Source organism: Mastigoproctus giganteus, chromosome 7 (genome assembly GCF_048544385.1).
Source record: "Mastigoproctus giganteus isolate SK-2022 chromosome 7, ASM4854438v1, whole genome shotgun sequence".
In the NCBI taxonomy this organism is placed as follows: Eukaryota; Metazoa; Arthropoda; class Arachnida; order Uropygi; family Thelyphonidae; genus Mastigoproctus; species Mastigoproctus giganteus.
In genome coordinates this window covers 116,043,556-116,067,567 of record NC_143581.1, presented here as the reverse complement: position 1 = coordinate 116,067,567, position 24,012 = coordinate 116,043,556, and the positions used below count along the sequence as shown (strand labels likewise).

Here is a 24,012-nt window from a genome sequence, read left to right as displayed (position 1 = left end):
TAAATACAGAAAACAATAATGGACCCAACACTGAACCCTGAGGGACTCCACTGATAACATTAGTCCACGATGAGCAGTGTCCATTGATTACCACTCTCTGTCTTCTCCCCCTCAACCACCCCTTTATCCATAGCAGCAATTTGCCTCCAGTGCCACACTGCTCCAATTTGTGCAGCAGTCTTCCATGTGCAACAGTATCAAAAGCCTTTCTAAGATCCAAGTATATAATATCAAAGTTATTCCCTGCATCCAGTTCTTTTGTGACTGCATCATAGTATCCAATCAAATTGGTGAGGCAAGACTTTCCCTTAACAAAACCATGCTGTGTCCAAGCTATAACTGAAGTCTTGTCTAGATGATCCTGCAGTGCTTCTTTAACCAGTGCCTCCATTAATTTTCCTGGAAAAGAAGTTAAACTCACAGATCAAAGGCTGACACAATCTGTGTCAGCCTTTGATCTGTGAGATGGGAGTTTGATCCTTTGTCTACGGGTACCTCCCCTGAGTCCAAAGAAGCTCTCATAATTATGGCTAAGGATTTGCTTGCTTCCTTTGCTGCCTCCTTTAATATAACTGGATAGATCCCATCCACCCCGGGTGCCTTTTTTATGTTTATCCTCAACAATTTCTCCTCCACTTTCCTCTCAGTTATTACAAAATCATCTAGCCCAGTGCCAGAGTTTACTTCACCTCTGGCATTCCCCTTCCTGAATAACTGCTGATGTGTGAATGTAGATGCAAAATACTTGTTTAGTTTGTTAGCCACCTGAGCAGGATCATCAACAGTTGGACCAATAATTCGACCAATCTGATTCATCCCTTTCCTTCTAGAGTTTACTGAGGTAAAGAACTCTTTTCTATTTTTCTTTTCATCCCTTGCCAAGGATTTCTCATAATCTGCCTTTGCCTGCCTAATCTCTTTTTTTGTGACTTGGTTACTGACCAGCTTATATCTATCATAGGCTTCCATGTCACCCATTAATTTATATGTATTCTATGCATTTTCTTCTCTGCCATATGTCTCATTAGTTCATCTGACCTCCATTCATGCCTAAATCTTGAACAATATTTCTTAGTTAGTATGTAAATCCTCGTAGCTTCCAAGATAAATTCTTTGAATGCTTCCCATTTTGAATTTGCTGTTGGTAACATCATCAGTTGGTCCCACTGTATAGAATTTAAATACTGTCTCAGACCATCGTAGTCGCCTTTATGAAAGCAAAAACCCCTCCCATTACCCCTGATGGTAGTTACCTCTTTGAATAAATCCCACTTCAGCACACTATGATCACTGCCACCTAGTGGTTCCTTTATCTGCAGATTCTTAATGCATGAAGAATCACTACTGATAATGAAATCAAGAGTATTACTCCCTCTAGTTGCCTCCTGAACATGCTGATATAGAAAACAATCATCCAATATATCCACAAAAGCCTTGCTAGTGTGTGAGTGACCAACCCACAAATTCCAGTCAATATCTGGAAAATTAAAATTACCCCATTATAAGACTCTCTGATTTACTGGCCCACTCTATTTCCCTGTACAGTTTCTTATTATACTCATCAGAGTCATTAGGCCTATAGCACACTCCTACTCTCAATTTTGATCTCCCAATGCTTATGTCACTCCAAACTGACTCGACACTGCACTGTCCAGCGATGTCGACTGGCTTCACTTTCCTTGGATTTTATGTGTTTCTTAACTAATAGCATAACTCCTCCTCCCTTCCTATCCTGTCTATCCTTCCTGTACACATTGTACTTCCCAAATTCCAGTTCTGCATTCTTTATATCTTTGTGACACCACATCTCTGATATCCCAACAATATCTGCCTTTGATGTGTTGAGCAATACCTCAAATTCATCAAATTTATTTACAAACTCCTAGCGTTGGTGTAAATGCAAGTATACATGCACCTGTTCCTATTCTTAGTTACCCTAACACAACCCATGTGTTTACTTGTACTGGAATGACTCCCAGCAGTGTCTGAAATACCGTGCATCTTGTTTTCCAGGCTACTGCTCATTCCAATCGAAGCAGTGCAAGAATCACTTTCACTTCTGCTAGTGGCTACTGTTGATCTATTAGTCCTTGTATCCCCCCCCTCAAGCAACTGGACTTTTGGTTCTTATTTATCTGGAGCTGATTTCCTTTTGTAGTTGGACTTGGTGAGTGGGTGGTGGTTATGATTACACTCTTTACTTAGTCCACCCTGTTGAAGTGTTCTCGACTCATCTTCACATCTTTTCTCTGGATTTTCTGTTCTCTCCATAGAATCTCTCTCTTTGTTTCTCTTACTAAAAATTTTTCCATGATTAGACAGTGTGAAATAAAAATCAAAAATAGTTATGCAGAAAAACCTCAACGTTGTTCCAGCACAAATTCACAACATGGAGCATTTCTGGGAGTCATATCTACTGTACATCTGTATTTCTAAGAGGGAAATAGCTAAAAATTGGCTGCATATTTTCTTCGATATATTCAGTTGCCTAATAATTTTTTGAATGCTCTGCTGTTTCTGAACGTTATTTGGTCGAGCAGCACAAAGTCGATCCTTGACGCATCATTGAAACTGTTGGCTATTCATGTGATTACCATCAGCACTCATGGCTTGAGGCACTCCACACAGTCAGCTGTAACAGTACTATGAATCCTAATTGGGAAGTTTACATACACTCCATTGTGGAGTCTGCCATACTTCAGCGTAATGACTGCTGGCATTCCTTATGCATGCGTAATACTGTTTACCAGCACCGGAATTTTGATTTACGATCATACTTGGTTGTTTTCTGTTATTTTAACCAAAGTATATATATATATATATATATATATATATAAAATATAGAAGATAATAATAGAAAAGGTAAATCAATCAAATAATACAAGTATTATTTGATTGATTTACCTTTTCTATTATTATCTTCTATATTTTATACACATTATGGTTGTAATGCATGATTGCTCTGCAACTGCGTTGACCCATAAATATTAGTTACAGTCGTTATAATTATTAACTTTCTTTTTTATTACTGATATATATATATATATATATATATATATATATATAGAGTATACTGAATAGCTGATGAAGGGATACGTTGACCCAAAAACTTCTATTTTATTGCCTTTTACTTAAATATATTTTTTAGCGCTTTTATTTTATATCTGTTTTAATACTTTATTTATGTATATATCTATTTATTTATTTATTTGAATAAAGCTTTAACTTAAACCAGTCTGTCAGTCATTACTGGAAATTATATAGTGATATGCAGCCCAATATGCAGCTCAAGGCCAGTTTTCTTATGATTAATTAAAGTTAGCTGTAAATTAGATGGAAAGTTGTTTTTACAGTTAATGCCATTTGCCGAAAGAAAAATTACTTATATTTACCATACAACTATTCTTCTTTAATTTAATTTATTCAAGGCTTTCAGAAAATTAATGTTTTTTTGGAGTATTTACATAAATTTACATTTTGTGTAAGTAGACTCTGTGGTAAATTTATATAAATTACATGTGTAAATTTACATTTTCCAAGGTCATTTCACATATGATTCAAATAATGTCTTTTAACATACAAATTGTTTTGAAATTTTCCAGTATGTGTTGCCATCTCTTATTTGTGTTTCCATCCAATAATAAATGGAATTTTAATATATGGCATCACAAAAATAGTTTTGAAAATCAAGAGGAGAAAAATACCCTACAGTCGGCAAAAAGATTGCACTTGTCAGCCATTGTTGTCCAGTTTGGATTTAAAAAAGCAAAAATTTTCTAGAATTCAGATTATCCAGAAATCGATGAAACTAAATCAAATAATAAATAAATTGATACAGAGGTATTGATATTAAAATAATAATAATAATAACCAAAATTTTTTTTACAAGTTTTAATGAATATTTTATGATTGCTTTATTTTAATTCTTAATTCATTTTTGGCAATAAATTCCCTAAGGTTGAAAATAAGAACAAATGGTATTTCTGAACATTATTTGGTCGAGCAGCACAAAGTCGATCCTTGATGCATCATTGAAACTGTTGGCTATTCATGTGATTACCACCAGCACTCATGGCTTGAGGCACTCCACACAGTCAGTTGTAACAGTACTATGAATCCTAATTGGGATAATGCAAAGAGCAAGCTAATAACATCTGTCAAAGATAAAAAATACTTCCCAAATCAACTGCCAAATCCCTATAATAATTTGTCTAGTTCTTCTTTAAATTTATTCAAAATGCTCACTTTCATAATAACAGTTAGCATTGGCATAAGCCAGTGGTTTCAACCAGGGTGCCACGGCACCATTAAGGTGCCACAACAACAACATTCCAGGGTACCACATAATTTCAGTTTAAATTACATAAACTTATTTTTTGAAAATTTATATATTTATTTCATTATAAAAAGGTATATCGAAACTTTCCTAGATGACCAACAACTGAATTTACTGAATACCGGATCTCACACTTAAATCAGTTTGGCTACAGGTATCACTTCTGCAATAGACTTAACATGTTCTCCATCAATTTATACCAGTATAGAATGGTTCGTATTAAATTATCCTTACAACAGTGATCATTTTCCGATAGTATGTTCCACACAGACACAATCGACCCTTACAGAAGAAACTAAACAATATGGAATTTAAAAAAAGCTAATTGGAGTAAATATATGCAATTAATCAAGCTGGATAAGCAATTGATAGAAACCCTGCCAAACATTACTCTGGGGTTACTGCTTCCCATACATAGTACTTTACATTTGTCAATGCTAAACTTCATTTGCCACCTCTCAGCCCATCTGCTCAACTTTTCTAGATCCTGTTGCAGCAGCGTACTGTCATTAGTGTCCTTAACAACCCTGCTAACCTTCATATTGTCTGCAAACTTGGATATTAAGCTTGATATACCATCATCAATATCATTTATAAATACAGACAACAACAATGGACCCAACACTGAACCCTGAGGGACTCCACTAATAACATTAGTCCACGATGAGCAGTGTCCATTGATTACCACTCTCTGTCTTCTCCCACTCAACCATCCCTTTATCCATAGCAGCAATTTGCCTGCAATGCCACACTGCTCCAATTCAGCAGTCTTCCATGTGCAACAGTATCAAAAGCCTTTCTAAGATCAAAATATATGATATCAAAGTTATTCCCTGCATCCAGTTCCTTTGTGACCGCATCATAGTATTCAATCAAATTGGTGAGGCAAGACTTTCCCTTAGCAAAACCGTGCTGTGCCCGAGCTATAACTGAAGTCTTGTCTAGATGATCCTGCAGTGCTTCTTTAACCAGTGCCTCCATTAATTTCCGGCGCCTCCGTAGCCAGGTGGGAAGGAGCAGCAGTGCGTAGCACACGCTTCTTGATTAGACCGGGGTTCGAGCCCGTCACCACCAAATACGGAGGTTGCGGAAAGGTCAGGGAATGACCACCGCATATCCCGGAGCAATATGGCCTTAGTTGCTAATGCTCCTAAAAAAAAAAAAACCAAACCAAACCATTAATTTCCCTGGAACAGAAGTTAAACTAACAGGTCTATAATATAATAAGATAGTATGAATCAGAGCTGTAATACTCAATATGTTCTACGTTGATAATAATTTTAGTAAATTAATAAGAGGAGTTTACCTCAATATAGTACGTAGAACACTTCCGTATGATACCCTCCAGAAATTAAAACGGAAAAAACGAAAAAATCGACAACTTACCGGTACATTAAAGTAAAATATAAATAATTAAATAATCAATTAAACACAGTTCAAAATCAATTTAAAACAATTAAAATTCAAATTAACGCAAATAAAAGAATCTAACGAAAATATTCAAAACGATTTTCCTTCCTGCCTTTTATATTTTACTTTAATGTACCGGTAAGTTGTAAATTTTTTCGTTTTTTCCGTTTTAATTTCTGGAGGGTATCATACAGAATTGTTCTACGTACTATATTGAGGTAAACTCCTCTTATTAATTTACTATAATATAATAAATAATAAATATAATAAATAATACTATAATTGCCCTTTGATCCTCATTTGTGAATTGGGGTCACATTTGGACATCTCCAGTCCATGGACACCTCCCCTGAGTCCAAAGAAGCGCTCATAATTATGGCTAAGGGTTTGCTTACTTCCTTTGCTGCCTCATTTAATATAAGTGGATAGATCTCATCAACCCTGGGTGCCTTTTTTATGTTTATCTTCAACAACTTATCCTCCACTTTCCTCTCAGTTATTGCAAAATCATCTAGCACACTGCCAGAGTTTAATTCACCTCTGGCATTCTCGTCCCTGAATAACTCCTCATGTGTGAATGTAGATGCAAAATACTCATTTAGTTTGTTAGCCACCTGAGCAGGATCATCAACAGTTGAACCATCGATATCAAGTGGACCAATCTGATTCATCCCCTTCCTTCTAGAGTTTACATAAGTAAAGAACTCTTTCTGTTTTTCTTTGCATCCTTTGCCAGGGATGTCTCATAATCTGCCTTTGCCTGCCTAATCTCCTTTGTGACTTGGTTACAGACCAGCTTATATCTATCATAGGCTTCCACGTCACCCATTAATTTATATGTATCCCATTCATTTTTCCTCTCTGCCATATGTCTCATTAAATCATCTGACCTCCATTTAGGCCTAACAGTATTTCTTAGTTAATTCTTTGAATGCTTCCCATTTTGAATTTGCTGTTGGTAACATCATCAGTTGGTCCCACCGAATATAATTTAAATACTGTCTCAGACCATCGTAGTTGCCTTTACGAAAGCAAAAACCCTATCCTTTTCTGCTGATGGTAGTTACCTCTTTGAGTAAATCTGACTTCAGCACACTGCGATCAATAATACTTGGTGATTCCTTTTTCTGCAGATTCTTAATGCATGAAGAATCACCACTGGTAATCAGATCAAGAGTAATACTCCCTCTAGTTGCCTCCCAAACATGCTGATATAGAAAACAATCATCCAATAAATCCACAAAAGCCTTGCAACTGTGTAAGTGACCAATCAACAAATTCCAGTCAAATATCTGGGAAAATAAAATCCCCCATTATAAGACTCTCTAATTTACTGGCCCACTCTATTTCCCTGTACAGTTTCTTATTATTAGCATTAGCATTAGTAGAGGCATATGATTCAAGAAAGCAAGCTTATGCAGCATCAGATTTAAATTTATTTAGGCTATTAGATTCCACAACAAAAGATGGAAGTCTGTTCCACCAATCAACTACCTGCTGGCTAAAGGCAAATTTCTGCACATCTATTCTACAACTATCTTTCCTCAATTTGAAACTGGGCCCCCTCAGGTTCTTAGTCTGAATAAGACAAAGAATCCCATCAGCATTCAGCTTGCTTAACCCATTGAAGGCCTTATTCACTCGATCAGATCACATTGCAGGTGCCTACACTCCAGGCACTGCAATCTGCAAAACAGCCTTGCTTGGTAAGAGCACCCCTTTGTTCCTCTCACAAATCTTGATGCCCTTCTTTGTTCTCATTCTAGCAACTCTACATTCTTCCTAAAATGAGGCCTCCAGACCTGTACACAGTACTCTAGGTTTTTCCTGACCATTTCCTTGTATAATAGTATTATCACCTCCCTGTTGCTGCTAGGAAAATTCCTATATATCATCGACAAGACTCCATGACCTCCCCTGACAGCCCGTCTGCACTGCTCGTCAAAGTTCATATTTGGCGGCATTATTACCCCCAGGTCTTTTTTTCACTTTCCACATCCCTGAGTGTAGTACCACCACCACCCAGTTGTTACATTTCTCTTCTGTTATTGGTATCCATATGCAGTACTTTGCATTTGTCAATGTTAAACTCCAGTTGCAACTTCTCATCCCATTTTCCCAACTTTTCCCAACTTATCTAGATCCAGTTGGAGTACCATACTGTTATTACTGTCGTTAACAACCCTGCCAACCTTTGTATCATCTGCAAATTTGGACATTAAACTTGATATACCTTCATCAATATCATTCATAAATATACAAAACAACAATAGGTCCAACACTGAACCCTGGGGAACTCCACTAATAACAAAATTTGTCCACAAAGAGCAGTGTCCATTGATTACCACTCTCTGTTGTCTCCCGCTCAACCATACCTTTATCCATTGTAGAAGCTTACACTTGATGCAGTACCTCTCCAATTTGTACAGCAGTCTTTTATGTGCAACAATATCAGAGCTTTCCTGAAATCCAAGTATATGATATCAAAATTATTTTTGGCATTCAGGTCCTTTGTGACCACATCATAGTACGCCATCAAATTGGTCAGACAAGACCTCCCTTCGACAAACCTATGCTGTATCTTAACTGTTACTGCAGTGTTTTCTACATGATCCTGCAATGCTTCTTTAACCATTTATTCCATTATTTTCCCCGGAACACAAGTTAAGTTAACAGGTCTGTAGTTACTTGTGTCACCATTCGAACCTCCTTTGTGAATTGTGATACATTTGCACACCTCCAGTCCATGGTACCTTCCCTAAGTCCAAAGAAAGTTTCATAATTATGGCTACAGGTTTGCTTACTTCTTTCCCTGCTACCTCCTTTAATATAACTGGATAGATCCTGTCCACCCCAGGTGACTTTAGCATTAGCATTAGTAGAGGCATTTGATGCAAGAAAGCAAGCTTATGCAGCATCAGCCAAAAAAAAAACAAAAAAAAAACCCACTTCCACTTCACCCCTCTGTTCGTTCAAAATACCTGTCCAGCTGAGCCTTAAACTTATTTAGGCTATCAACCTCCACCACAAGGGATGGAAGTCTGTTCCACCAACCAAACACCCGTTGGCTAAAGGCAAATTTCCGCACGTCTATCCTACATCTGTCTTTCCTCAATTTGAATTTATGCCCTCTCAGGTGATTTTTCTGAGCTAGAGAAAGAATGCCATCAGCATTGAGCATGCTTAAACCATTCAAGGCTTTATACACCTCTATCAGATCACCTCGCTGGTGCCTAGTCTCCAGACACTGCAATTTGCAAAACTTAAGCCTTTCTTCGTAAGAGCACCCCTTTGTTCCATTCACTAATCTTGTTGCCCTTCTCTGTACTCGTTCCAGCAGCTCTACATCCTTCTTGAAATGAGGCCTCCAGACCTGTATACAGTACTCTAGGTGTGGCCTGACCATCGCCTTATACAATGGAATAATCACCTCCTTATCCCTGCTGGAAAAATTCCTGTATATCATTGACAATACTCCAAGAGCTACTCTTGCAGCCCGTCTGTACTGCTCAGAGAACTTCATATCTGCCTGCACAACCACCCCCAAGTCCCTTTCATTCTCTACCACTGTCAGTGTAGTACCACAGAGTTGATACGTTGCTCTGGGGTTGCTCTTTCCCATGTCTAGTACTTTACATTTGTCAATGTTAAACTTCATTTGCCACCTCTCAGCCCATCTGCTCAACCTTTCCAGATCCTGTTGCAGCAGCATAGTGTCAGTAGTGTCCTTGACAACCCTTCCAACCTTTGTAACGTCTGCAAACTTGGACATTAAGCCCGATATACCATCATCAATATCATTTATAAATACAGAAAACATTAATGGACCCAACACTGAGCCCTGAGGGACTTCACTAATAACATCAGTCCACGATGAGCAGTGTCCATTGATTACCACTCTCTGTCTTCTCCCCCTCAACCACCCCTTTATCCATAGCAGCAATTTGCCTCCAATGTCACACTGCTCCAATTTGTGTAGCAGTCTTCCATGTGCAACAGTATCAAAAGCCTTTCTAAGATCCAAGTATATAATATCAAAGTTATTCCCTGCATCCAGTTCTTTTGTGACTGCATCATAGTATCCAATCAAGTTGGTCAGGCAAGACTTCCCCTTAACAAAACCATGCTGTGTCTGAGCTATAACTGAAGTCTTGTCTAAATGATCCTGCAGTGCTTCTTTAACCAGTGCCTCCATTAATTTTCCTGGAACAGAAGTTAAGCTCACAGGTCTATAATTACTTGTGTCAGCCTTTGATCCTCCTTTGTGAATTGGGGTCACATTTGCACATTTCCAGTCTATGGGTAACTCCCCTGAGTCCAAGGAAGCTCTCATAATTATGGCTAAGGGTTTGCTTACTTCCTTTGCTGCTTCCTTTAATATAACTGGATAGATCCCATCCACCCCGGGTGCCTTTCTTGTGTTTATCTTCAACAGTTTCTCCTCCACTTTACTCCCAGTTATTTCAAGATTCTGTAGCTTACTGCTAGAGTTGAATACACCTCTGGCATTCCCCTCACTGAATAACTCCTCATGTGTGAATGTCGATGCAAAATATTCATTTAGTTTGTTAGCTACCTGAGCAGGATCATCAACAGTTGACCCATCAATATCAAGTGGACCAATCTGATTCATCCCCTTCCTTCTAGAGTTTACATAAGTAAAGAACTCTTTGCTGTTTTTCTTTGCATCCCTTGCCAAGGATTTCTCGTAATCTGCCTTCGCCTGCCTAACCTCCTTTGTAACTTGGTTGCATATCAACTTGTATCTGTCATAGGCGTCTGTGTCACGTGTTAATTTGTATGTATCCCATGCATTTTTCTTCTCTGCCATATGCCTCATTAGTTCATCTGACATCCATTTTGGCCTAAACCTTGAACAATATTTCTTAGTTGGTATGTAAAGCCTAGTAGCTTCTAAGATAAGTTCTTTGAATGCTTCCCATTTTGAATTTGCTGTTGGTAACATCATCAGTTGGTCCCACTGTATAGAATTTAAATACTGTCTCAGTCCATCGTAGTCGCCTTTACGAAAGCAATAACCCTTCCCTTTACCCCTAATGGTAGTTACCTCTTTGAGTAAATCCCACTTCAGCACACTGATCACTGCCACCTAGTGGTTCATTTATCTGCAGATTCTTAATGCATGAAGAATCACTGCTGATAATCAAATCAAGAATATTACTCCCTCTAGTTGCCTCCCGAACATGCTGATGTAGAAAACAACCATCCAATAAATCCACAAAAGCCCTGCTAGTGTGTGAGTAACCAGCCCCCAAATTCCAGTCAATATCTGGGAAATTAAAATCTCCCATTATAAGACTCTCTGATTTACCGGCCCACTCTATTTCCCTGTACAGTTCCTTATTATACTCGTCAGAGTCATTAGGCCTATAGCACACTCCTACTCTCAATTTTGATCTCCCATTGCTTATGTCACACCAAACTGACTCAACACTGCACTGTCCAGCGATGTCGACTGGCTTCACTTCCTTGGTTTTTATGTGTTTCTTAACTAATAGCATAACCCCTCCCCCCTTCCTATCCTGTCTATCCTTTCTGTAGACGCCGTACTCCCCAAATTGCAGTTCTGCATCCCTTATATTTGTGTGACACCACGTCTCTGATATCCCAACAATATCTGCCTTCGATGTTTTGAGCAATACCTCAAATTCATCAAATTTATTTACTAAACTCCTAGCATTGGTGTACACGCAAGTATACCTGCACCTGTTTCTATTCTTAGCTACCCTAACACAACCCATGTGTTTACTTGTACCGCGATGGCTCCCAGCAGTCTCTGAAATACCATGCATCTTGTTTTTCAGGCTTCTGCTCATTCTAATAGAAGCAGTCCAAGAATCTCTTTCACCTCTGCCAGTGGCTACTGTCAATCTATTGGTCTTTGTCTCCCCCCAAGCTAGCAGTTTTCCGACCCACCTAACACTGCCTCGATAGCATCAGCAAATATTCTTGCACCCTTTCTATTTAAGTGTATCCCATCCCTGTAGAAGCAATCTCTCCTGTTAACAAGTACAGTCCAGGCTGAAAAAAATTCTACCACTTGAGCCTTGCACAATCTTTCCAGGGCCGAATTGATCGACAAGGCTCTCATCATATACTCCCTCCTATCGTGTCTGGGCAGAATTGCAGACACTTTCAAATTCAACCCTAATTCTCGGCTTTTGTTCAACAGTGACCTGTACTTGTTAAGTAATTCTGCCGGTCTTCTACTCTTAATATTATTAGTGCCAACGTGTACAACTATATCACCTTTTGTGCCCTTAAAAGATGATATTCGCTCTACAACGTCATCAACCTTTGCCCCTGGCAGACATACCCTGGTCCTGTTCCACCTATCTTTTTTACAAAGCATGTTCCCCGTTTCCCTGACAATAGAGTCACCAACAACTACTAGTTCCTTCGGGACCAGCGCATTCTGCCTTAGGGGTTGTCTCTGTGTCACGCGATGCCCAAGTGGGCATCGGCGTTGATGTGGGCAGCTGAGAGCTTGATGGGCCCCTCAATTTAGTTTCTTCAAGGGCATCCACCCTGTCCTTCAAGCTCCCATATAGGCCCACAAGAACGCCGAGTTGTTTTCTGATATCGATACACTCCTTGCATCGCGCACACACAAAGACATCCCCCTTGGCAGTATCATGTCCCGTACCCGATTGCTCTGCAAACATCAAGCAAACAGTGCATTTTATAAGGCTGTGAGCCAGAGGACAACTGCCCCCCTCAGTTCTGCTCTGAGCCACAGCACTTCCATTAGCTTGAGCCTTTTGCTTTGCTGCTCTGTTTCTTCCTTATGTTTTACTTCAACAATTTCTCCTCCACTTTGCTCTCAATTATTACAAATACACATAGCTCCCTGTTAGTGTTTGATAAACTTCTGGCACTCCCCTCATTGAATAACTCTTCATATGTGAATGTAGATGCAAAATACTCATTCAGATTATCAGCTACCTGAGCATGATCATCAATAGTCAACCCATCTATGTCAAGTGGTCCAATCCGATTCATTTCTTTCTTTTTAGAGTTTACATAAGTAAAGAACTCCTTGCTGTTTTTCTTTGCATGCTTTGCCAAAGATTTCTCATAACCTGCCTTGATTACAGACTAGTTTATACCTGCCATAGGCTTCTGTTCCGCCTGATACTTTATGTGCATTCCATAAATTTTTCTTCTCTGCCACTAGCTTCATTAATTCATCTGGTATCCATTTCGGCTTACTTCTTGAATAGTATTTCTTAGTTGGAATGAAAAGCCTAGTAGCCTCCAAAAAGTCCCTGAAGGCTTCCTATTTACAATTCATTGTTGGTAACATCATCAGTTGATCCCACTGTACAGAATTTAAAAACTGTCTGAGACCTCTGTACTCACATTTATGAAAGCAAAAGCCCTTCCCTAAAGGGAAGGGCTTTTGCTTTCGTAAAGGTATCTGTGTGACACCCCGTCTCGAATATCTCAACAGTTATTTAAAGATGTTTTAAAAGTTATTTAAATCCAAGGAAGTGAAGCCAGTCGACATTGCTGGACAGTGCAGTGTCAAGTCAGTTTGGTGTGACATAAGCATTGGGAGATCAAAATTCAGAGTAGGAGTGTGCTATAGGCCTAATGACTTTGATGAGTATAATAAGAAACTGTACGGGGAAATAGAGTGGGCCAGTAAATCAGAGGGTCTTATAATGGGGGATTTTAATTTCCCAGATATTGACTGGAATTTGGGGGCTGGTCACTCACACACTAGCAAGGCTTTTGTGGATTTATTGGATATTTGTTTTCTATATCAACATATTCGGGAGGCAACTAGAGGGAGCAATACTCTTGATTTGATTATCAGTAGTGATTCTTCATGCATTAAGAATCTGCAGGTAAATGAACCACTAGGTGGCAGTGATCAGTGTGCTGAAGTGGGATTTACTCAAAGAGGTAACTACCATTAGTGGTAAAGGGAAGGGTTATTGCTTTTGTAAAGGCGACTATGATGGACTGAGACAGTATTTAAATTCTATACAGTGGGACCAACTGATGATGTTACCAACAGCAAATTCAAAATGGGAAGCATTCAAAGAACTTATCTTGGAAGCTACTAGGCTTTACATACCAACTAAGAAATATTATTCAAGGTTTAGGCCTAAGTGGATGTCAGATGAACTAATGAGACATATGCCAGAGAAGAAAAATGCATGGGATACATACAAATTAACATGTGACACAGAAGCCTATGATAGATACAAGTTGATCTGTAGCCAAGTTACAAAGGAGGTTAGGCAGGCAAAGGAAGATTATGAGAAATCTTTGTCAAGGGATGCAAAGAAAAACAGCAAAGAGTTCTTTACTTATGTAAACTCTAGAAGGAAGGGGATGAATCAGATTGGTCCACTTGATATCGATGGGTCAAATGTTGATGATCCTGCTCAGGTAGCTAACAAACTGATGAATATTTTGCATTGACATTCACACATGAGGAGTTATTCAGCGAGGGGAATGCCAGAGGTGTATTCAACTCTGGCAGTAAGCTAGAGAATCTTGTAATAACTGAGAGTAAAGTGGAAGAGAAATTGTTGAAGATAAATACAAGAAGGGCACCTGGGGTGGATGGGATCTATCCAGTTATATTAAAGGAAGCAGCAAAGGAAGTAAGCAAACCCTTAGCCATAATTATGAGAGCCTCCTTGGACTCAGGGGAAGTACCCATGGACTGGAGATGTGCAAATGTGACCCCAATTCACAAAGGAGGATCAAAGGGCAACACAAGTAATTATAGACCTGTTAGTTTAACTTCTGTTCCTGGAAAATTAATGGAGGCACTGGTTAAAGAAGCACTGCAGGATTATATAGACAAGACTTCAGTTATAGCTCAGACACAGCATGGTTTTGTTAAGGGGAAGTCTTGCCTGACCAATTTGATTGGATACTATGATGCAGTTACAAAAGAACTGGATGCAGGGAATAACTTTGATATTATATACTTGGATCTTAGAAAGGCTTTTGATACTGTTGCACATGGAAGACTGCTGCACAAATTGGAGCAGTGTGGCATTGGAGGCAAATTGCTGCTATGGATAAAGGGGTGGTTGAGGGGGAGAAGACAGAGAGTGGTAATCAATGGACACTGCTCATCGTGGACTAATGTTATTAGTGGAGTCCCTCAGGGTTCAGTATTGGGTCCATTATTGTTTTCTGTATTTATAAATGATATTGATGATAGTATATCAAGCTTAATGTCCAAGTTTGCAGACGATACGAAGGTTGGCAGGGTTGTCAAGGACACTACTGACACTATGCTACTGCAACAGGATCTGGAAAGGTTGAGCAGATGAGCTGAGAGGTGGCAAATGAAGTTTGACATTGACAAATGTAAAGTCCTACATATGGGAAACAGCAACCCCAGAGCAACGTATCAACTCTGTGGTACTGCACTGACAGTGGTAGAGAATGAAAGGGACCTGGGGGTGGTTGTGCAGGCAGATATGAAGTTTTCTGAGCAGTGCAGATGGGCTGCAAGCGTAGCTCATGGTGTATTGTCGATGATATATAGGAATTTTTCTAGCAGGGATAAAGAGGTGATTATTCCCTTGTATAAGGCAATGGTCACGCCACACCTAGAGTACTGTATACAGGTCTGGAGGCCTCATTTCAAGAAGGATGTAGAGATGCTGGAACGAGTACAGAGAATGTCAACAAGATTAGTGAATGGAACAAAGGGGGTGCCCTTACGAAGAAAGGCTTACGTTTTGCAAATTACAGTGTCTGGAGACTAGGCACTGGCGAGGTGATCTGATAGAGGTGTATAAAGCCTTGAATGGTTTGAGCATGCTCAATGCTGATGGGATTCTTCTTCCTGCTCAGAATAATCACCTGAGAGAGCCTAAATTCAAATTGAGGAAAGAAAGATGTAGGATAGATGTGAGGAAATTTGCCTTTAGCCAGCGGGTGGTTGGTTGCTGGAATAGACTTCCATCCCTTGTCGTCGAAGTTGATAGCCTAAATAAGTTTAAGGCTCAGCTGGACAGGTATTTCGAACGAACAGAGGAGTGAAGTGGAAGTGGTTATTTATTTATTTATTTTTTTTTTTTTTTGGCTGATGCTGCATAAGCTTGCTTTCTTGCATCAAATGCCTCTACTAGTGCTAATGCTAATGCTAATGATGGTAGTTACATCTTTAAATAATTCCCACATCAACACATTGAGATCACTGTTGCCCAGTGGTTCCTTTATTTGCAGATACTTAATGCATGAAGAATCACTACTGATAATCAGGTCAAGAGTATTACTTCCTCTGGTTGCCTCTGAAACATGTTGCTGTAGAAAGCAGTCATCCAATAAATCCACAAAAGTCTTGCTAATGTGCGAGTAACACCCATAAATTCCAGTCAATATCTGGAAAGTTAAAATTTCCCATTATAAGACATTCTGATTTACTGGCCCACTCTATTTCTCTGCCCAATTGGTCATTATACTCATAAGATTCATTAGGCCTATAATACACACCTACTCTCATTTTTCCTTTCCGAGGTGCCTCCGTAGCCAGGTGGGGAGGAGCAGGGGTGCGTAACACACGCTTCTTCATTAGACCGGGGTTCAAGCATGTGACCACCAAATACGGAGGATGCGGAAAGGTCAGGGAATGACCACCACATATCTCCGGAGCAATATGGCCTTAGTTGCTAATGCTCCTAAAAAACAAATAACAACAACAACATCCTTTCCCAGTTCTTATTTCACTCCAAACAGACTCAACACTGCATTGTCCACCAACATCAATTGGATGCACTTCCTTAGATTTTATGTGTTTCTTAACTAACAGCATAACCCCTCCTCCCTTCCTATCTTGTCTATCCTTCCTATACACATTGTACTCCCCAAATTCCAACCCTGCACTGTCTATATCTGTGTGACACGTCTCTGATATCCCAACAATATCTGCCTTTGATATCTTGCATAACACTTCAAGCTCATCAAATTTATTAACTATACTCCCAGCATTGGGGTACATGCAAGTATACATGCACCTCTTCCTGCTCCTAGCCACCCTAACACAGCCCATGTATTTACTTGTTCCACTGTGACTCCCAGCAGTCCTGTTAATCTCCATTACCTTGCTTTCCAGTCTGCTGCCCATTCTAATAGAAGCAGTGCAAGAATCACTTTTGCCTCTGCCTAAGGCCACTGTTAACCTTTTAGTCTTTGTATTCCCCCCCACGCTAGCAGTTTTCCGACCCACCTAACACTGCCTCGATAGCATCAGCAAATATTCTTGCACCCTTTCTATTTAAGTGTATCCATCCCTCTAGAAGCAATCTCTCTCCTGTCACAGACCAGGCTGAAATAAATTCTACCCTTGAGCCTTGCACAATCTTTCCAGGGCCAAATTGATTAACAAGGCTCTGATCATATACCCACTCCTATCATGTGTGGGCAGAATTGCAGACACTTTCACATTCAACCCGAACTTGCGACTTTTTTTCAACATTGACCTGTACTTGTTGAGTAAATCTGCAGATTTCTTACTCTTAATGTCATTAGTTCCAATGTTTATAACAATATCACCTTTTGTGCCCTGAAAAGATGATATCTGCTCTACAATGTCATCAGCTTTTGCCCCTGGCAGAGATACCCTGGTCCTGTTCCACCTATCCTTCTTACATAGTATATTCCCCGTCTCCCTGACAATAGTCACCACCAATAACTAGTTCCTTTGGGACCAGCGCATTCTTCCTTGGAGATTGCCTCTGTGTTGCCTGATTCACAGGAGTGAGCTCTGTCATTGAGCTGGGCAGCTGTGAGCCTGATGGGCCCTCATATTAATTTCTTCGAGGGCATTTACCCTATAGCTCAAGCATCTCATAGATGCCCATCAGAGTGCTGAGTTGGCACCTAATTTCTTGGCACTCCAGTCACCTAGCGCACACAAAGGCATCCTCCTTTGCTAGATTATGGCCTGTTTTTGAAAGTTTGGCAAACATTTCATATTTCACACATTTTTGAGACATGCGAAGCAACATGTATATAGCCTATATCGATACTGCAAGGCCTTCGACTCCGTGCCTCATAGCTGGCTAATAGAGGCGCTGAAAATCTACAAAGTTAATCCGATAGTGACAAACTTCCTAGGAGAAATGATGGCGAAATGGAGTACCACCATTAAGGTCGAAAACATCACAATCAGGCGAATCCCCATCAGGAGAGGAATCTTTCAGGGAGATGCCCTGAGCCTATTGTGGATCTGTCTAGTACTTAACCCGCTATCTGCCATGCTCAACAGTAGCAAGTACAGATATAACCTCAAAGAAGGAAGGAAGAACCTGTACACTCTCACCCACCTGATGTATATGGATGACATCAAGCTCAACGCGGGAACCGAGAAACGCATTCAGCAACTACTCCAGGTCACCAAAGAATTCAGCAAGGATATTAGGATGGAATTTGGTCTAGACAAATGCAAGACCCATGGATTGGGTAAGGGAAAATTAGTGAACCGAAACTACCAGCTGCAGAGTGATAAAGAGATCGAAGCCATGACAGAGGGAGAGGCCTACAAGTGCTTGGGGATAAGGCAGACTCAGCAGTTACAGCACAAGGAAATTAAGGCCTGCCTGGCTAAAAAATACCATCAGAGACTCAGAAGCCTGCTTAAAGCAAAGCTGAAAGGAGGGAACGCAGTTAAAGCCATAAATAGCTATGCAGTCCCAGTGCTAACATACTCCTTTGGCGTCATAGATTCAATTAGCACCAAGCTGGAGGATACCATGAGAAAGACAAGGACAACGATGACTAAGAGCTGCCAACACCACCCGAGAGCTGCTGTAGAGAGACTGACAATTGCCCGGGAAAAAGGAGGAAGGGGGGCCTTATGGACCTCATTGAGCAACAGAAGACAGCGATAGTTAACCTGAAGGATTACTTCCAGAAACACACAGCAGCACTCCACCAGGCCATAAGGAATATAGACAAGCGGTATACCCCACTCAACCTAAGCGAGGAGTCCCCCCCAACCAGGAGGTACAAACGAACGTAGAAAAGATGGCAGAGAAGACACTCCAGGGCAGACACTACAATGATCTCCATCAGGGTCACATAGATAAAACTGCTTCTAATGTATGGCTCACAAGTGGGACACTCTTCCCCGAGACTGAGGATTCATGCTCGCTGTTCAAGACCAGGTTATCAACACCAGGAACCTTAGAAAATACTTCACCAAGGAGCCCGGAATTTTAGATGACACATGTCGACGATGCCAACTGGCCTCAGAAATGATCCAACACATCACTGCGGGATTCAAGGTGATCACCCAGACTGAGTACACTCATAGACATGACCAGGTAGCCAGGATAATACATCAGAAGCTAGCAAGGAAATACCAGTTCATCAAAGAAAGTGTACCGTATTACAAGTATGAACCCCAGACAGTGCTACAGATCCTAACCCACAAGCTGTACTGGGACCGTGCCATAATAACGGATAGGACAATCCCGCATGACAGACCGGTCATAACCCTTGTGGACAAGAAGGAAAAGGCTACCTATCTAATTGACATAGCGGTACCCAACACTGGCAAGATGCAGAAAACCCATGGGGAAAAAATCAGGAAGTACAGAAACCTAAGACAGGAGATCAAAGAGATGTGGCATATGCAGCAAGTAACGACCATCCCAACCATCGTGTCAACCACAGGTATGGTGCCAAAGACCCTACATAACAACCTAGCAGCAATAGGTCTCCCAGCAAACACCTACAAGGAACTCCAGAAAAGTAGCAATCCCAAACACCTGTAGGATTGTCAGAGAGTTCCTCGACCAACAGTAACATCATACACAACAACCACCTTGTGTACTTGGTAGCAATACCATCAAGAGGTGGAACCCCCCAATCATGGAGAAATAATATAAGAGCAGAAATAATCAACAACCTTGTGTACTTGGTAGCAATACCATCAAGAGGTGGAACCCCCCAATCATGGAGAAATAATATAAGAGCAGAAATAATAATAATAATAATAATAATAATAATAATAACATACTCCTAGTCCCAATTTTGATCTCTAAATGCTTATGTCACACTAAGCTGACTTGACACTGCACTGTCCAGCGATGTCGACTGGCTTCACTTCCTTCGATTTTATGTTTCTTAACTAATAACATAACCCCTCCTCCCTTCCTTTCCTGTCTATCTTCCTGTACATTGTGCTCCCCAAATTCCAGTTCTGCATTCCATATATCTGTGTGACACCACATCTTTGATATCCCAACAGTATCTGCCTTTGTGTTTTGAGCAATACCTGAAATTCATCAAATTTATTTACCAAACTCCTAGCATTGGTGTAACGCAAGTATACGTGCACCTGCAAGTTCCTATTCTTGGCTACCCTAACACAACCCATGTTTTTACTTGTACCGCAATGACTCCCATTAGTCTCCGAAATACCCTGCATCTTGTTTTCTAGGCTGCTGCTCATTCCAATAGAAGCAGTGCAAGAATTACTTTCACCTCTGCCAGTGGCTACTGTTAATATTTTAATCTATGATGCTGTCATATACAGGGTGTCTCAAAAGTATTGGTACAAACATTTTAGGGAAGGTCGGTAACATCTAAAGGAATGTGAATCGCATAGGAAACCATAACTGGAAACATCACGGGAAAGTAGTAGCAGAGGCACAGGAAACAGAAATGACACAAGACAGTAATTAGTGGCAAACATTTATTTGACATAATATTAACAATGGAGTACGAGATTAGCATTAGTAGAGGCATATGATGCAAGGAAGCAAGCTTATGCAGCATCAACGAAAAAAAAAAAAATAATAAAAAACCCTTCCACTTCACACCTCCGTTCGTTCGATATACCTGTCCAGCTAAGCCTTAAATTTATTTAGGCTATCAACTTCCCAACAAAGGATGGAAGTCTGTTCCACCAACCAACTACCCGCTGGCTAAAGGCAAATTTCCACACATCTATCCTACATCTGTCTTTCCTCAATTTGAATTTATGCCCTCTCAGGTGATTATTTAGTAAATAAATTTGATGAATTTGAGGTATTGCTCAAAACATCAAAGGCAGATATTGTGGGGATTTCAGAGACGTGGTGTCACACAGATATAAGAAATGCAGAACTGGAATTTGGGGAGTACAATGTCTACAGAAAGGATAGACAGGATAGGAAGGGAGGAGGGGTTATGCTATTAGTTAAAAAACACATAAAATCCAAGGAAGTGAAGCCAGTCGACATCGCTGGACAGTGCAGTGTCGAGTCAGTTTGGTGTGACATAAGCATTGGGAGATCAAAATTGAGAGTAGGAGTGTGCTATAGGCCTAATGACTCTGATGAGTATAATAAGAAACTGTTCGGAGAAATAGAGTGGGCCAGTAAATCAGAGAGTCTTATAATGGGGGATTTTAATTTCCCAGATATTGACTGGAATTTGGGGGCTGGTCACTCACACAGTAGCAAGGCTTTTGTGGATTTATTGGATGATTGTTTTCTACATCAGCATGTTCGGGAGGCAACTAGAGGGAGTAATACTCTTGATTTGATTATCAGTAGTGATTCTTCATGCATTAAGAATCTGCAGATAAATGAACCACTTGGTGGCAGTGATCACAGTGTGCTGAAGTGGGAGTTACTCAAAGAGGTAACTACCATTAGGGGTAAAGGGAAGGGGTATTGCTTTCGTAAAGGCGACTACAATGGACTGAGACAGTATTTAAATTCTATACAGTGGGATCAACTGATGATATTGCCAACAGCAAATTCAAAATGGGAAGCATTCAAAGAACTTATCGTGGAAGCTACTAGGCTTTACATACCAACTAAGAAATATTGTTCAAGGTTTAGGCCTAAATGGTTGTCAGATGAACTAATGAGGCATATGGCAGAGAAGAAAAATGCATGGGATACATACAAATTAACACGTGACACGGACGCCTATGATAGATACAAGTTGATCTGTAACCAAGTTACAAAGGAGGTTAGGCAGGCGAAGGCAGATTACGAGAGATCCTTGGCAAGGGATGCGAAGAAAAACAGCAAAGAGTTCTTTACTTATGTAAACTCTAGAAGGAAGGGGATGAATCAGATTGGTCCACTTGAGATCGATGGGTCAACTGTTGATGACCCTGCTCGGGTAGCTAACAAACTAAATGAATATTTTGCATCGACATTCACACATGAGGAGTTATTCAGCGAGGGGAATGCCAGAGGTGTATTCAACTCTAGCAGTAAGCTAGAGAATCTTGTAATAACTGAGAGCAAAGTGGAGGAGAAATTGTTGAAGATAAACACAAGAAAGGCACCTGGGGTGGATGGGATCTATCCAGTTATATTAAAGGAGGCAGCAAAGGAGGTAAGCAAACCCTTAGCCATAATTATGAGAGCTTCCTTGGACTCAGGGGAGGTACCCATTGACTGGAGATGTGCAAATGTGACCCCAATTCACAAAGGGGGATCAAAGGCTGACACAAGTAATTATAGACCTGTGAGTTTAACTTCTGTTCCCGGAAAATTAATGGAGGCACTGGTGAAAGAAGCACTGCAGGATCATCTAGACAAGACTTCAGTTATAGCTAGGACACAGCATGGTTTTGTTAAGGGGAAGTCTTGCCTGACCAATTTGATTGGATACTATGATGCAGTCACAAAAGAACTGGATGCAGGGAATAACTTTGATATTATATACTTGGATCTTAGAAAGGCTTTTGATACTGTTGCACATGGAAGACTGCTGCACAAATTGGAGCAGTGTGGCATTGGAGGCAAGTTGCTGCTATGGATAAAGGGGTGGTTGAGGGGGAGAAGACAGAGAGTGGTAATCAATGGACACTGCTCATCGTGGACTAATGTTATTAGTGGAGTCCCTCAGGGTTCAGTATTGGGGCCTTTATTGTTTTCTGTATTTATAAATGATATTGATGATGGTATATCAGGCTTAATGTCCAAGTTTGCAGACGATACGAAGGTTGGCAGGGTTGTCAAGGACACTACTGACACTATGCTGCTGCAACAGGATTTGGAAAGGTTGAGCAGATGGGCTTCGAGGTGGCAAATGAAGTTTAACATTGACAAATGTAAAGTACTACATATGGGAAACAGCAACCCCAGAGCAACGTATCAACTCTGTGGTACTACACTGACAGTGGTAGAGAATGAAAGGGACCTGGGGGTGGTGGTGCAGGCAGATATGAAGTTCTCTGAGCAGTGCAGACGAGCTGCAAGAGTAGCTCATGGTGTATTGTCAATGATATATAGGAATTTTTCTAGCAGGGATAAGGAGGTGATTATTCCCTTGTATAAGGCAATGGTCAGGCCACACCTAGAGTACTGTATACAGGCCTGGAGGCCTCATTTCAGGAAGGATGTAGAGCTGCTGGAACGAGTACAGAGAAGGGCAACTAGATTGGTGAATGGGACAAAGGGGTTCTCTTACGAAGAAAGGCTTAAGTTTTGCAAATTACAGTGTCTGGAAACTAGGCACCAGCGGGGTGATCTGATAGAGGTGTACAAAGCCTTGAATGGTTTGAGCATGCTCAATGCTGATGGGATTCTTCCTCTAGCTCAGAAAAATCACCTGAGAGGGCATAAATTCAAATTGAGGAAAGACAGATGTAGGATAGATGTGCGGAAATTTGCCTTTAGCCAACGGGTGGTTGGTGGGTGGAACAGACTTCCATCCCTTGTCGTGGAAGTTGATAGCCTAAATAAGTTTAAGGCTCAGCTGGACAGGTATTTCGAACGAACAGAGGGGTGAAGTGGAAGTGGTTATTTTTATTTATTTTATGTTACTTTTTTTTTTTTTTTTTTTTTGGCTGATGCTGCATAAGCTTGCTTTCTTGCATCAAATGCCTCTACTAATGCTAATGCTAATGCTATTCTGAGCAAAAGGCAGTATTCTGAGCAAGAGGCAGTAAACAGCAACCCCAGAGCAATGTATCAACTCTGTGGTACTACACTGACAGTGGTAGAGAATGAAAGGGACCTGGGGGTGGTTGTGCAGGCAGATATGAAGTTCTCTGAGCAGTGCAGACGGGCTGCAAGAGTAGCTCATGGTGTATTGTCAATGATATATAGGAATTTTTCTAGCAGGGATAAGGAGGTGATTATTCCCTTGTATAAGGCAATGGTCAGGCCACACCTAGAGTACTGTATACAGGTCTGGAGGCCTCATTTCAAGAAGGATGTAGAGCTGCTGTAACGGGTACAGAGAAGGGCAACAAGATTAGTGAATGGAACAAAGGGGTGCTCTTACGAAGAAAGGCTTACGTTTTA

General features: G+C 40.5%; 1 protein-coding gene across 9 annotated transcripts in view; it reads left to right on the top strand.

The window, feature by feature from the left end:
- The window catches only part of LOC150083163 (uncharacterized), a 1,214,634-nt gene that overhangs the window by 348,491 nt on the left and 842,131 nt on the right, over positions 1-24,012 (top strand). The window lies entirely within an intron of this gene.